The following is a 16,240-nucleotide window of genomic DNA, read 5'->3' on the forward strand; positions in this document are numbered from 1 at the left end:
AGAAAAGGACTGACGAGCTGAAATTCTGCTGGCCAGGTCTCCCTCTTCATGGCTATATAGCATGTTCATAAAGATCATCATCATTCAAGAGGGGCTTCTTCTTTTCTGCTCGGTCATTTGTCTTTGGCTATATACACTTTCTTGGCAAAGCTGATGGTGGTGGTGCATTGCCTGTATTTAATGTCTGCGGTGCCTCCACAGCAGCAGTGATGTGCTACTCGGTAGCCCCTTCTCTCCTTTCCTACAATTGATGGATCATAAAAATGTTCGTCCTCTAGAAAAGACGAGAGGACTGCAAACTGCACCGACCCGATCTGTGAAGGGGATGGCCTTGTGTCTGTTATACAAGCGACTCTGTGTGTAAGATATTACAACAAAAGCAAGGCTTCTCCTCTTCAGATATGGTCAGCGGCAGGCGGAGCCGGACGACAAAACACGCATTCACATTTAAGCCTCTCACAAAGTCGATCAGCGCTCGGCTGAGTTGTGCTGACTTTGATTCTATACTGCTGTACACAAGTCCAGCACTCTTTTCGCCGGATTTTTATTGATATTGCATTTCTTATTTTCCAGGGCAAAGCAGTTCAGAGTCCTTATTCCACGCAACTTCCGACAAAGTCCGTGCCAACATAATGGGAACTGATGGACGCCGCGCACGCGCAACTATAGGCCTATGTCGACTGATGGGGCCTTTAGCCAACGCACAATGGGGAAGAGGGTAAAGAATATACGACAAAAGACTTTTTAGAAAACTCGCTTTCCGGTTTCCAGTTTCTTTTTCCCTTTTTTTCTTGTAGCTTCTCTGTGTGCCTATGCGGCCATCGTTGGGCGGCCCAATGACTTCCGGAGCCGACGACTATACTGGCTATACATATGAACTATAAGCACAAACTTGGTCGTTACACAACAACATGATGACAGATAGAATTGGCCGCCTCTTGTTGGCTGAAAGAAGAAAAATCCGACCGCGACTTTCGGCTCAGAATGGAAACATTTGGATTCGAGTGTGTGGTCGCCGATATTATGAAGGGCCAGAGAATTTGCCAAATTGCCTTTTTAAAAGCGATGGACCCTCTGCTGTGCGTTGGTTTCATTCTATTGGGAATATAAGTCCCCCCTGGTTATTCCTTCATCGGCGTTTGTTCGGGTCTTGTACAAATGTCTCCATTTTCGCAGCTGGAAACTAGATCGCGGTTGGACTTGCGGCTTCCTCCATCCAGCGACAATAGACCAAAAAAAGAGCTGAGAGAAAAAAGAGAGAGAATTTGAGGAAAATGAAGACATTTTTACGACTGGACCTATCTTTCAAATGAAACACGGTTCATCCTGTATATACTATGTGTATGAAGCTATAGGCGAGAGAGAGAGAGACCCACACACTAGCTGCTCTCCTTATATTCTCTCTTAATGACGTTGGAAAGGAGCATTTTGGAAGTCAAAGTCACACAAACGACTCTTTTTCCTCCTCTTGCCATCTGCATATGTTCAGCCCGTAGGTATATACACACGCAGTTTGTGCACATAAAGGCAAAGATATGCAAAGGTCTTTTGTGACTTTGTCCGTCCATGTGCCCTTGTTCTCCGTATATGTATACACACACCTTGATTGCACGTCCTAATGGTCTCTCGTAAAATCTATTCAATTTTCTGTTTGGCTTTGGACATGCATTTCCGGGGATTATTCTATTCCCCTGGCACCGAAAACTAGACAAACAACTCGAGCGCTTTTCTTCACCAAGGAAAACAGTTCATTCAGATTAATTACATTCGGTGCATAGCGCATAAGCTGAATGCATTTACAAAATTCAATAGCCCTTATTGTGTTCTTCTATAGGTGGTAAGTAAGCAGAATTGGAAAGGATGAAGAGGCCCGTTAAATGTGGGCGGCCTAGAGATGATTTTCTCGAATAAATGTGGCGCCTTTCACACTTTTCTTGGCTCTTTTTACCTACCCGAAAATCCCCTAATTTGTCTGGGTTCGTCTTTCGCAGTTCCACACACTACACCATACACTGCCGGGCGGGTGGAAAACACCACATCGATGAGTCTATCGATTGTTACCGTACGCCATCACGTCGGCCGTCTGTGTGTCGGACCGGAGCGCCGCCAAGGTCTATTAGCATACGTACACGGACGCTTACGGAGAGAGAGAGAGACGGAGGGACTTTTTAATATTGTATGAAGCTATAATATGAGAGGGAAACGAAAAAAAAACCCCAAAAACCTGAAGGGTCTTCTGTCTTATAGTAGGCGCCAAGGTGGCCATTAGTTCTCTCACCTCCAACAAACAACCGCCCTCAAATGCCGGGCAGTCGCCATTGCAATGAGCCACCCTCTCTGTTAAATGCAGTTGCTTTTCCCTTCAATTTCATCCCCCCTAAAATCTTATATATCTTTAGTACTTATTGCGTGCAACTTAAAGAATTTCAAAATCTGGTCAGATCAAATATTGATTTTAGTCAAATGCGATTGCAGTTGATCGAGTTGTGAATCCATCCGGATCGGATATTTTTGGGGGCTGCTGCTCTCTCATGTACCTCAATTGACTTCCAGCGTTCATACATCCTTTTCTCTCGTGTTGGTATGTAAAAATTGCGGTGCTGCACGTTAAAACTCCGAACGTGAATTGAAACTCCGCTGCTTTTTTTTTCGTTCATTGAATGGCTGTGACTTTCATGTGGTGGTTGAGATATGTTTTCCTTTTTGGTGTATTTATATTCACAGAGCGTTGTAGCAAGGGGGTCTGCCGACTGCCGGCATCATTTTATTATCATTATTATTAGTGAGTGAGTGAGTGTGAGAGGAACACGAGCCCACCAGGAGCTCAGACTGTAGGGTCCACCCGCCCATCGGCACCCACCCAACTGCGTGTTTGATCGACAAATAACCAGCAGATATAATACATATATTAGATAATGGAGCTAGCTCGTGTGTTGTGTCTGTGTTGCCAGCACTCCCACGCATGCACACCCCCCTCTCTCCTCTCCATTGTTATTACACGTTATATAGGCAGGAGTTTTCCATGTACTACAAACACGTATAAATTCAGACAAAACACCAACAAATACATCATCATGAATCCCAACGGTTATTCCGCTCTCTCTCCTCCCCCTCCGTCATGTAGAACACGGATGGTGACAAAACGATCCGGCTACCGCGATTTCCATTCCATTTTTGCGGACGTCATTTCAATTCAGGTGAAAGTGAATGAAAGAAAAAAAAAATTCTCTCAATTTCAATTCAAAAGCCAAAAATACATTCAACATTTGATATTAGTTTAGGCTATAAAAAGAGGTCAAAATGAATACTGCATCTGACTAATTAACTTTGTCGGTCTCGGTCAACTGCCGCCCAACTCTTATTAGGTCCATCCCTATGCCCTATACATATCTACATACACTGACCGCATTGAATTGAATTTGGAAGTCAAAGCCCATTGAAGAATAAGAAGAATAATGAGGAAACAAAGAGAAATGGAGAGAGAGCTAGTAGGGTATATCTACAAGAGCATTGTATCTTCTCTGATATATTCAAGTCGAGACAAAAAGGGAGAAGAAGAAGAAGGCCCGGCCCGGCCGGACGATTGGGAATGAAATGGGCGGGGTTCGTTGGAGGTCGTTAGTCGAGGCCCATCAGCTCTTTTCGGCCGAATAAGTGCGTTAGATGTAGAGCACAGCAGAGTGTAGATGGGGGGGAAAACATGACCTCCGCTGCTCCGGCCGACAGACTCTGTACGCGCCACATGATGAGGGAGGGGCGTTTTGTTGTCTGCGGTACACCAGCGCGCGCCGCTTCTTCTTCTTCTTCTTCCGGCATCCTCCTCATCATCGACTGGCCCCCGGATTACAGCGCAAAAGAACTTCCGAGTGCGGCTCCTACTATATGGGGTTGGCCCGACTTTTTCGGGTTCGGCCAAAAAATCCTGGAACAAGAAACAAACTAAACAAAAGTTCATTAACCAAAAACCCCCCAAAAAAAAGAAAGAAAAGAGAAGAAAATGTTTTAGAAGCGGGTCGAGTGAAATGGATGGAAGTGAGTGGAAAGGAGAGAACTCGATGTTGTCGCTGTTGCTCCGCCGCCGCCGCCTCCGCCTGCGAGGGAGGTGAGGGGCGTCGCGTTTTGTCGAGCTCATTAAGTCGAAATGTGACAACACGCGGACAACGACCGACGAACCATCGCACGTGGAAGAGCTCGTCTCGGCTCTTATTCGTTTGAAACAACGAGCCACGATAGATGAAGACGCGCGAGACACAGAGTATAACGTCAGCATCTTCGAGAGGCCTTTTTTTCCTGGGCACATGTCGACCACGCCCCTCATCATTTCACGATTTTGTTCCCCCCCCCCCTCCCTCCTCTCTATACTCTTCACGGGGGCAAAAGGAACAAGTGAAAATATGCCCACAAGAAAACCATCCACAAGGCGGAAGGGAAATATTTTACCCGAAAGAAAACAATAAGCAGTTACGTGCACACATCAGAGTGCGGTGCGTATACCTTATATAGCTAACATTCTTATTTATTTGACTTTTTTTTTGTTTTTTGTTTTGTTTTTTGCCTTGAATGTTTATTACTGTGGGCCGAGCGTTCTTAAGTATCTCATAACGCATCATGTTACAAGACTGGGAATAGCTTATTCGCTCATTTGTTTAGGTTGTATGCCCTGCTGCTGCTGCTGCTGGCTGCGCTGCTGGATGTCTAGTGTATAGTGTGTACTAAATACACGCCCACACAACTGGCCGGCCAGCCGCCGCTGCCGCCGTCAAGAACCCCATCATCAACCGACAAGTATAACATTATGCACCCGCCATGAGAATTGAGAAGAACCGAAAACGTGCTGTGTGCAATGGCCTGTTTATGACGTTCTCAACAGTCCACTTGGTTTCGTTGTTTTCCCTTTTTCTTTTTTCTTCTTCTTCTTCTTCTTCTTCTTCTCCTATTCTCGTGAAAATGTTTTTTAGGAGAGTCATTTTGAGGTGAACTAGCGCACACACATGAAAATGTCTCTTTGAGAAATAGGAAAAGAAAGAAACCAAGGGCCATTGAAATAATTTTCCCGGGCGTGGACTGTAGCTGTTACGCTGTTGGCTACACTCATCACTGCCAGCAGAGAGCTCTCTCTCTATGGTGTGCCATATAGTGTGGGTATACACACACACATACGTGTGTATCCCGACCATCTATATGTGTACTCAACGTCGTCTAGTGGTAGTTAATGTTTGTTGTTGTTGTATGAGAGAGAAAGAGAGAGAGAGCACAGCGCATCAGCGCCAAACACTGTAATTGTAGCGCAGTTTTACTGGCCGTTAAAAAGTTCTTCCGCGGCTTAAATACACACATAACATGTAGACTTACAATAAGCGCAACTATATAGCTCCACATAGATAGAGACACACACTCAAACAAGCCCCGGCTGCCTCCTATCTCACTCTCAATGTCCGTGACTTCCAACTCAATAACAATAGACAATATGGCGGCGGTGGCGGCGGCGGTCGATGTCTCGAAAAGTAAATTATATTCTACCATACGTCGATGTATATTTTCCTACGAGACTATCTCTCGGTTGTGTATAGCAAATATAGTTTGGCTGAACTAATTGAATCCGGTCGATATGTGATAATATTCCCTTCCAATTCGATTCCGTTATTGCGACTCGACTCGACTAGTTTTTAAAGTATATAGTTTGAAAAGGTCCTGGCTTTTTTTTTTGTGTATAATCATCCGCTTGTGATTTCATTCTGTGACTAGAAAAATATCTTCTACCAGGAAGAAGAAGCGAAATTTTTTTTCTTTTGGGGGAGAACCGGCAGTCCGGGACTGGCCCTCCGGTGCGAATTTGCTATGCGCCATGATGAACGTTTTTCGTCCGTCATCCGCTGTTAATGATAGTAATAAAATAAACTATATGCACCGGAGCCATCATAATATAACGACGCAGTTTTCACCTCCATCACCGTCAGGGGTTGGTACGCACATAGTGAGACGTTGTGAGTGCATATTTGCAATAATAGGCGTATATAGTATAGTTATAGTTAGTAAATAAGCAAAGAATGTGTATGTGTGCTGCTGTGTCTGGTATTATAACTGCATCAAACAGCCCAGTCAAGCGCCGCTAGTTTGTTCCTGCCAGTGAATTGCACCAATTTTGGAAAAGTCCAGCATCACTATAATTTGACGAATCAAACTGAGCGCTGCTCTGTTACCTCTGTAACTGATAATATACTATGAGTAGTATTACATTCAAAAGATTCTTTTGGCCAGCCAAAAAGTCTCGCCGATTCCACCATCACGACAAACGGTGGAATACGAAAACTGCTGAGTTTGTCGGGATCGAAACACAATAGGGAATTTTCTCGCTGTGGAAGGCATGTAAACTTAAAGGTCATAGATCTGTCTGATCCTTTCAACGTATTTATGGCTCTAATGCAGCGAGTTGGCGGGTCAGCTGGTCAGGTCAGGACCACAGTCAGTCACGCCCATTTCTTTTCCCTCTGTGTAAGGTCGGCAGGAGCCGGGCAAGAGGGCCATTCTTCTCCGAATCCATATTTATGTGTACGTACGCGTCTAGTATATTTGTAGATATATATAAAATGTATCCAGTCATCGTTGTTATATGTGTGGCAAAATCCGGTTATGTGACACATTCGGAGGGTCATGAAGAAGAGACTACACGGTTATACAGCAAAAGTGGGTGGTGACCGAGTCATCTGTTACAAGAGCACCGGAGCGAAGCATCAGCAGCAATAACAGAAAAATCTTCTTCTTTTTTTTCTTTCTTTCTTTTTCTCTCTGTTCTTGTTCCCTCCATTCTATTCTTTACACAAATGCGGCGAAAAATTCTTTTTTTGACATTTTTCAATTGAGCAGTCGTTCAAGCTTGGTGAACTTTGCTCTCAACTGGCTCCCATTTCTCCGTGTAGACACTAGACAAATTGTTTTCTTTTTCAAATAAGGGGGAACTTGTTGCCGCAGTTCTCATGAATACATCGCCAATGATATGCAACGTCATTTTGTTTAAAAAATCAAATAAACTAGCACAAGTTAGGCAGTTCCGTTTTCTATTAAATTAATCCGACCTGCAACAACTCCGTCAAATCGGTTTCTATTTCCATAGAATAATATCTGATGAAAAATAAGGCAAAGTTATGGTCTGGATCGCTGCCCAACTCTCTCGATTGTACTGCCCATCGCCCGTGCTCGATCCGTCAGTCTGGCACAAATAAAAAAGAGTCCAGCGGATCACCCCCCGTAAGATAATCGAATTATGACAAAAGGTCACCAGTTATTCCGTGCAGTATTTATAGCTGACGACGTCTTCTCTCTCAAGTTGGGCTTAGGCATACATTGTATGGTTACATTTGATGATAACGAACGCCATATACACACAAGTTTTGCTGCTCCAAAAGAAAATAGAACCATATACAGTTATGGCTGGATTGCGGTCGAGAAGAAAGAAATGTCTTTCATCCGTTTCCACATCAAAGAACAATAAGCGTGGCCCTTTTTTGGGGTGGGTGGGTTGGGAATTATTTCTAAAACAATTTCTGCTCCGATCTTCACTTGGCAGTCTCGTCAGCTCTGTCCGTCTCCTTCGGCTCACCCCGGTGCGTCTCTGCCCTTTCGACGTTGGTTGTAGTTGAAAAAAGAAAAAAGTAAAAAGAAGAAACATGGCAGCATAGATGATGGGGATTGTTTGGAGTAGAAGAGAGCGCGCTACTGCTGATGGCGCAGACCTGTCATTATGATTTTTCTGTTTTTTTATTTTTCTTCTTCTCCTTCTTTTCCTTCCAGAGTCTGACTGGTAAATTGGCCTTTCCCAAAAGGGAGACCAAGTCCATCAGCCCCTCGGTCGGCTGTAGGTATACAAGAGTCCAACCTTGGGCAGGTTCTGTTTGACTTCTGGGAATCTAATCCATCGCACGCAACATCACGACTTGAAAGGCTCATTGCGGAATTGACCTCGTCTTTTGTCCACCATCAATACGAATAACAACAAAACACGATGGCCTCTACGACCTTTCTCTCCGTCAATTTTGGACTCGACCAGCAGCAAACGAGTGTCTTTCTCATGTTTTGTTTGATTGAAAAATACATTCACCGTTAGATTCGTTTTTTTTTCTTCTTTAAATAAATATTGTTTTCATTGTTGGACGTTTTGATTGCTTCTCGTTATTGTAGTGTGTGTATATAATAGCAGAGATCTATAATCACGGGCCCGCGGTTTTCGTTCGGTTTTCCCCGTTTCTATATTTGTTTTACAAATTTCAAATGGAAGGATGAAAAATCAGCCCAGCCCATCAGCGCCAGACTTTTATTTATTTTTTGTTCTTTTTGCCTAGAGGTGAGCTACGCGCGCGAGCGGGTGCCGTATCGTCGCCTCACAATCACGTTCCAATGATGGATAGGCTTTCTTGCTCTGTTAACAAAGCCGTGATGGATTGGGCAAGCAAAGCCTCCCCCCCCCCTTCAATAGGTGGGGGAGGAGATGGGATAATCCTTCCTCTATAAAACTTGCTGGTTGAAAAAGTCTTGAGGCGCAGCGACGTGCCGTGGAACCCACAATAATATAGTATAATATGCGATTCGAGCAGCGGGCGAGGAATCGCCTATCGATCGCATCGATCAGAGACGTCTTGATTGAGTTTGATTTCTCCTGATGGGCTTTTATTTGCGTTTTGTTATTTATTTATTTATTTTGCTTTTATTTTTGGGATTTCCTTCGGCGCCGACTCCCAATCATGTATGCACCCCCTTTTTATTTCTCCTCTCGTGTAGTAGCCGTTCAGAACGGGCCGAGATTAAATTAGCATCACAATAGGACACGATAGAGTAGCTGATGACAATGGCATCCAATTGAATTCACTTACACGAATTTGTCTGATTGAATTCGGTTGACAAACTTGCCGTATAGCTTCCCATCGATTTATTTCGATTTATTTATTGCAATTCCCAGCCAAAGAATCTGGCGGCCAGTTCGACGGAATTCCAATCATATCTGACAATCGAATGAAAATTTTGTTTTCAACTACTTCCACATGGAAGCTGAAATTAAGTGTTGGATTACTAATCTATTTTGTGTCAAATTGGATTTGTGTGGCGCATGATAGAATGATAGAATTCCCCACCGAAAAGAAAAGATGGGGAAAACGAGCTCTATGGGGTCATCCGGTTTGAGTGCTTGTGTGTATAGTATTGCATCGCCAGGGTGTATCAACAAGGGATGATTCCTATAAGGATTGGACACCGTTTTACACTCCCACTTGACTGGTATATCCGCCGCCGTGTAGATAAGAAAGAAGAAGAAGAAGAATAAAAATAACAATGGAAAAAGAAGACGAAGAAGAAGAAGAAGATTCACTGTATACAAGGGGGAGGGATGTTTCACACATCATTGACCCCTAATATTTCGAATCATATGTAACCCAACGAAGCTGGATCTGAGCGGCATAGCCTTTCGAGCATTAGAAGAGAATAAAGAAATAAATATATTTTTTTTCAATCTTATTTTTATTTTTTTGTTCAATAGAAAATTTCGAGTGTTATTGCCCAGGATCCGATACGGTCCACAGGAGGGGGCACCCTTCCTCCTTTATATTTTTGGCCCATTAAAAAATCGAGAAAAAAAATCGAAAACCTGACACATCCGCTTCGATTCGGTCAGCTGGAATTGATTCGAAAAGAGGCTGTCGATACAAAGTTCTCTTCCAGCACATGTACATAAGAAGAAGAAGAACCCCCCAAAAGTCTATAGTATTACTGCTGAACTTTATTCCCTCGTCGTATCGCGTTTCATTCGAAAATACTTAACAATCAGGGGGAGATTTCACCATTATACATGGACCGTGTGTGTGTGAGAGAGAGAGTCACGATGAAAAATAAATAGATGCAATGAAAATGGTGAAGAGAGGGGAGGAAAATCAGCAACCGATTATTGACTGTTGTGCTCTCCATGTAGCCTCTTTATAAAATCACAAGTGTATCTAAATTTCTACCCTATATCTAAGAGGCCTATGTTGCGGGTGTATGCGATGGATTGAACTGCACTCGAAACGACGCCCGCTATGCTGCTGTCGCTGACGACGCTCTGCAGCTAATTGATGACGACGTCGTCTACGACCGAGCGAGGGAAAAGGGTTGCAAATGCATCCGCAGCATCCCGACGAGACCAACACAATGATAGGAGAGACTCCGGCTTTTTCCCCCCTCCGTCTATTGTGTTGGCGGTCGTTTTAAAAGTCTCGAAATGCTCTCCTCTTTCGCTCGGAAAATGGGAGAAGAAGAAGAGGAAGCGTCAAGGCCCAGCAGGGGATCCTACCAAGGATCATCACCAACTGTGCTGTTTCTGTTGTTATATGTACAGAAAAGAATAACCCGCGGAAGCTGCTGCTGGATATATAGGAAGGATGGAGTGTATCTATATAGCGCCCCATAGTTCCCTTTTGCTGGCCCGTCTATAGTTGCTGTGTGGCACTTTTCGGCTCTCAGCGGGTGATGACGTTGACAAACGACGTCCTTTTCACAGAACCGATCCGAAACGTAAAATCGACGGTAGTTTTTCCGTACTGGTGTCTGTGGTGGTTTCAATGCTCTTTTATCGGTTCTCCTTATTATTGTGCAAAAGAAGAGAAGAAAAAGAAAAAAAATCTCTGACAAAAGCGCAAAACTATCAAATATTTTTGGATACATATTTCTTTTTTTGAGGGGCGGTTAAATGTACAAGCCCTCGGTTATGTTATGATGGATAAATATGTATCCGAATCGACTCTTGCTTATAGTCAGTCACCCCAGCTCTCAATAAAAAAATACAAAAAAATCGAAAAGAGCCTTGATGATGGGAAAACACAATGAACTGGATGTCGGTTTAATCGGACGGAAAAAGGAAATCATAACACACACACAGCGGCCGGGGGTATTTATTAATGTAGCCTATACCACAAGAGCGAAAAAAAGAGGGAAGGAACAATATAATGCTTTCAACTCCATTGGGCGACAATGGATTATGTAATAAAAACGTTGATCGTACGCGAAGAAAAGAAAACTAGGATACATATTTCATCTAAAGAAGAAGAAGCGAACGCGTTTCCGGTCCAGTATTATTTTGCGCGTTTAATAATATTTTCACCGCGGTGACAATTTGTTTCTTATTCACTGCGAAGGCACAGACTATAATACAGCACACATCACTGGACACGGCGTTGTATACATTTCTGGTCAAAATGTTGTGTTTTGTGTGGGTAGTACATTTTGAGCGGTTCAACATTATTTATAGCGCCACCCGCACACAACGCTATCCAAGAAAATATCAAATTCAAATAACACGGGGGTAGGTATAGCTTATAGCTATATAGTATAAGAAGGAAATGACCAAAATTGTCGCCAGACGTGTCCTCAAGTGCGTGTAATCACAACAATAACCAAAAAGAAAACGGCGGCACCCTGTTGTGGGAACAAAACCCAAAATATTCGTTCGAAAAACTTTCCTATAATAATAAAAGACGCGACGCGTTAGTTTAATGGCTTTTCCCGTGTGTGTGTGTTTTTCATTTGAAGGAGGTTTTTATCTTTCTTTCTTTCTTTCTTTCTTTCTCCAACAACAACCAAAAATAAGAGAGGAAACAGATAAACAAAGAGTTTCGTTTTATTTTTTCGGAGCTTTTTTTCTGGGAGGGAAGGAATCATTTTGTTGGCGAGTCGGTCACCACCCCTCACGTCCTTAAAAGCCATGATTGGTTTGTTTTCGGTCGGCGGCAACTTGCGAGGCAATGATGAGCTTTCTATGCAAATATTCAACGGCACGAAAATGACTCTCCTCTCTCTTTTCTCGTCTTCCTCATCGGCGGAACATCACACACACACACACACGCTGTGTGGTTTTCTTCTTCTTCTTCTTCCAGCGACTGACTCCAGTTCACATCTTGGCAAGACGAAAGAAAAACTGTAAAGTTCTCGTCTTGTCTATCCGGGCGCCTATAATCAACGGTTATGAAGCGCCGGTAACTGCCCCCATCATCATAATCTATACTATGCACACACACACACACACACACACACACACACACGGATGGTTGCTGGCTCTATGGGTATAGATATGCGCCCTTTTTTTTGGGGTTGTTATTTAGCTGGAAGATGTTTGTTCGTTAGAGTTGTACACAGCAGAAGGACATAATGGTGTGTATGTTCTATGTAGATGTAGCCTATTTTCGATGGTCGTAGACTGTGGGCCCTATTTGTATATTACAGACATTTAGACGTCCGCTCGGCACGCGATCCATGCTCTCAACAGTCAGTCAAGTCGTTTTCTATTTTCGTTGTTGTTGTTTTTGTTTTTTGTTTTTTTCCGAGCTGAGGGATTTTGGAGAGCACGCAGAGAAAGAAACAGACACGGTATAATATACATAAGGGACTACTAGGAGGCTATTAGCTTTCAAAGTCAGCGCTAATGTTGTATTTATTTAAAATAGATGGGCAAAGAAAGGCAATGGCCTGTTGGTAGATTTACTCGGCGTCTAGAATCGGACGGACGGTTGGATGGATAAGGCACGGCGCCGAGTTGAGCATCCATCCTTCGACTAATACGCGGACGATGAACCGCTCCGACAATATTTAACCGGCCAAACCCATCACGTTGAACGATACATATGCCGTGGAGAAGGAGGGAAATCAATAAGTCAACCAGTTTCGCCTACAGAGCTCTTCTGTGGAACGACGTTGTTATCATATTGTTGAGGTAATGATGAAAGGAGACGGTATACATCTTATTGCATCACGTCGAATTAAAGGGACGTTACCCATAGAGAAATATAGCCTTTACACCGTATAACGGCCGTTTTTGTACAATTTCCGATCGAATATAAAAATTGGTTCAAAATGGAAACCAATGGATCAGTCAATATGAAGAGACCATATTGTATTTTATTATCAGAGAAATATAATTTTTTTCTTCAAATTTTCAAATAATGGAGCGTCTCGACCACAAGGGAGAACTGCAAGACTCGGAGCAAAGGATGTCGAAAGTAAGGCGATATGTGACTCTCTCCTTCTCCATCATCCCCGAATAGAAGCAGCACACGTGTTGATTGAATGGGATGCACACATCACGTATATATATAGTCAAAAATCGTCCTCCCCCCCATCCACTCCTACAACATCAGCAATTACACACACATTTCACGTTTGAATGAATGGATGAATGTATAATACAAATATCTCTGGCGAAAAAAAAAAAAAGGAAGAAGAAAGCCAAAAGGGAGGAGTAGGAGGGTAAAGTTGGGGAGGTAGTCACTTCTGGGTTGTTGCCGGTCTTTTGTTACTCCAACATTTTTCTTTCTCTCTCTCTCTCTCTCTAAAAAAAAATAAAAAGAGATTTTATTCTTTTCTTTTTTCTTATTATTACATTTGAGCTCTGCATCCGCCCCGGCGCAGTTCGCAATGATCCGAGCGCGCATAGCGAAAGGGAGAAAGAAGATGGGAGTGGTCGGACCGGTAGAGCAGCAGCCGATTCTCTTTCGTCTTGTTCCCTCTACTTCTTCCCTTTTTCTTCTCCAATGTGCAGTCCACGTGTTGTAAATAGAGCGATCCTATGTGAATGTGACGTCGAGATGGAAGGGAGGAAAAAGGAAAAGGGGGGGGGGGGCCGGCGCTCCTTTCTCTCTCCTATTCCAGCCAAACTCCTTTTGATCGAGCTGTTTCACTCGCCTGTCATACGCTCTAGATTGAAAGCTGTGGCAACCGTTAAAAAGTTGATAGCACGTGCTAAAAACTCTATCCTTGCCTCCTATATGTGTTTCTTATGTGCATGTCTGCCAGTCGAGGAGGAACTCTGGAAGAAAAAGTTCTGAACCGGTTGCTGGCGAAAAGGAAATTCGACACCGGCAACGGTTTCATCATTCGAGAAAGAGGAAATCCTTTTTTCTTTTTTATTTCTCTCTCTCTTTTTTTTTCTTTTCTTATTCTCAGCCATTCTTTCGATTTCCGCTCGTTTTCATTCCGCGCGCTCACCGGTCTAAATCCAGACATATCAAACTGAATTTGCATTTTGCAGCACATCAGCATAAGAATCTCTACTTAAATTCGAAGACGCGGTCTCTAAATGGAGTAAAATCGACCCCGGCAGTTTTAAAAAATGTAGACGCAAATGTGTGGGGATCGTGTCGAAGAATGTCGACTCCATTTATCAGCGCCGGAATAAGTATAAAGAAGGGGAACATACATTCTCCAGCGCTGATGTCGTTAAATATATCCTCCCCTCAACTGCGAGATTTCGGCTGGTTGATGAATGTATTCCAACTCTGAACTCTTTGATCCCTATTAACCTTTTGCGCTTCTCTCAACTCAGCACAGGGGGGGGGGGGGCTGTGCTGAGTTTCTCAATACTTTTCGCCCCGTCTGTTGTGGCCGGAACGGCTGCTGGACGAGTGCCTAGAATAGCGCCAAAAGTTCTATTGAAAGTTATTCCGGCACCAACGCCAGCGTAATGATTACAGGCAAGTATATAGAAACCTCGAATGCGGACCGGTGTCTCGTTACAGCATTTAACTTGTCCTCTGTGCTGTGCACACGGGAGGATAGATATATATGAAGGCGAGGGGGTGTGTGCGGAGACATGTATTCGTGCCGGCCGTCTCCGGCACATTCTGTCCTACACGTCGATTTAGTCGGATGAAATGAATGGGGAAAAGAAAAAGAGGAAGCAAATTCATCCGCCCCCGCGCGCGCGCTCTATTAAATCACAGGGAGCAATAGCTTCGGCTCTTTCTCTCTCTGTTGTATTATTCCAAATACTATATACATACGACAGCTCGAGTTTAGCACATATGGTCTCTCTCTCTGGCTCTCTATAAAGCGGTGCGTAGGAGTTGGGTCTGTTATAAGTATAGACAGAAGCCGAGCTGCACACCGAGCGATGCAGCATAAAAGGGAGAAAAGGTTTGCATTGTACACCGGAAGATGAGCGACAAGAGAGAGCCGGCGACTTATTTGTGATTTGAAAAGCAAATCACAGCTCTCCTTTTCAATTCATCAACAGTTTGGCGATGGGCGACATCAGTGGAGAGAACGAGGAGCTCTATAGCTATAAATATCAATAAAAGGGGAACAAACGCTCCTGTTATTGCAGATACAATGATGGGCGATACAAAGTTGAAAGGGAACTCTGCAGTCTGCACGCTGCTGTTATATAGAGGTGGGGGGGGGGAGAGTCTCCGACATTAACAATCGCTATTCATTTGACGAGGAAGAAGGAACGAAAGAGCGGATGTTTGATGCTCTGGTCTGTGTGTCGTTGGACTTATCGACGCGCCACTGATTTTTCATCTCATTTCAAATTCGAGGCCTCCACAAATTGCGACTATATCAAATAAGTGCTGACTTGGCATGTGTCATCTCATTCAGGTGGCTCAACGTTTCAAAGTTTCAAGGCGATCCCAATGCTGCCGCAGCGGATTAGATGAGTCAGCAGTCAAATTAAATCTCGAATTTTGTTAAGTGTCTCAATCTCGCATGTTCGTTGATGATGAGCCCCTATTCTTTCGCTGTCAAACTTGTTGCTGGTTGTCCTCAATAGATGAAAAATGGAGCCCACCATTAGCTTTCTTCACGGTATATTATATCGACTATCGACTTGATTAGCCGGGATTCTCTTCTATTGGCTAGGCTTTTAATGATTCCATCCATATTCCATACGTAGGCCAATTCCCGACCTATTTATACTCGCCGTTCAACAATTTCCAATCAAATTGAATAGAGCAATGGCTCCACATCAACTGTAATTCATCCGATTGATTGTAAGTGGAGGAATTATATAACGAGTCACCGAAGCCACTTACCAGAGTGAATTACGGATATATGAGTCATGCTAAAATTGAGCAGAATTTATCGTTCACGCATACGAGAATAATCGAAGAGTTGAATGACGACAGTCGATAATTTCCTCAATTTCCAAGTTTAGACGAATAGTACATTTACTTGAGTTCTTTTTTTCCCAGGTACTGTATGCGTATAGACTAGCTATATGCTAAAAAACATCAAGAAGGAGGAGGATAAAATTTGGCTGCCGGACGACATGTCCAGCCGCCCCCGTTTTTCCTTCTTGTTTTTCGTATTTTTTTCCCCCCTTCAAAAAACCTCATCATCTTTTCTGCTGTTTTCTTGTGTCTACTACGTATCGTAGGTATACCCTTGAAAATTTCGACTAGAAGATAATTGAGGTCTACTTTTTCCCTGGTATAATCAACATGCAAAACGA

Source organism: Daphnia pulicaria, chromosome 3 (assembly GCF_021234035.1).
Source record: "Daphnia pulicaria isolate SC F1-1A chromosome 3, SC_F0-13Bv2, whole genome shotgun sequence".
Classification (NCBI taxonomy): Eukaryota; Metazoa; Arthropoda; class Branchiopoda; order Diplostraca; family Daphniidae; genus Daphnia; species Daphnia pulicaria.